Raw genomic sequence first — 745 nt, 5'->3', positions numbered from 1 at the left:
TCGATGCAGCACGGCTTGAGTGGTACACGCTTCCGAAATGTTGAAGAAGTGCGAGAATGGGTGGACGAATGGATTGCTTCGAAACAAACATCGTTTTATCGAGATGGTATCGCCCAGTTGCCAGAAAGATGGCAAAAAGTTGTAGAAAGTGATGGAAAATACTTTCATTGAAATAATTTAAATAAATTTTTTACAATAAATGCTTTTTCTCAGTATTTTTTGGGCGGAAACTAAGTTAAGGTCCTAATAATATATTTTTAAATAAAGTGACAAACATTTGTTAAACACATTGTTACAATATCAGTGAACACTAATATTTAGTTGCATATCCTTTTGCCGATAACACAGCTTCACATCTTCTAGGCATAGACTCGATAAGTTTTATTATACTGTTTTGGGGAATTTTCGTCCACTCATTTTGCAAAGTGCAGAAAAAATCGTCCTGATTAGAGTAATTCTGTGTTCTAACACGTCTGTCTAATTCTTCCCATAAATGTTCAATCGGATTCAAATCAGGACTTTGACTAGGCCACTTCAAAATATTGATCTTTTTCTTTAAAAAATACTTTTCGATTAGTTTAGATCGGTGTTTCGGGTCGTTATCCTGCTGGAATATCCATTTTCGTGGCATATGTTTCTTGGCATAAGGTAACATTTGTTTTTCTAAGATCCTGATAAATGAATCGATCTATTGTACCTTCTACACGGAATAAGGGACCGGTGCCCTTAGCGGAGAAACACCCCC

At 36.0% G+C, this 745-nt stretch overlaps 1 protein-coding gene across 1 annotated transcript in view; it reads left to right on the top strand.

The window, feature by feature from the left end:
• The window catches only part of LOC116850315 (dynein heavy chain 3, axonemal), a 21583-nt gene that overhangs the window by 13739 nt on the left and 7099 nt on the right, over window positions 1–745 (top strand). The window lies entirely within an intron of this gene.

The sequence above is a fragment of the Odontomachus brunneus genome, unplaced genomic scaffold, assembly GCF_010583005.1.
Source record: "Odontomachus brunneus isolate Ranch 3 - 2012 unplaced genomic scaffold, Obru_v1 Obru_scaffold_142, whole genome shotgun sequence".
Lineage (NCBI taxonomy): Eukaryota > Metazoa > Arthropoda > Insecta > Hymenoptera > Formicidae > Odontomachus > Odontomachus brunneus.
Note: the sequence above shows the minus strand (reverse complement) of the source record. Positions and strands in the feature narration are given on the sequence as shown.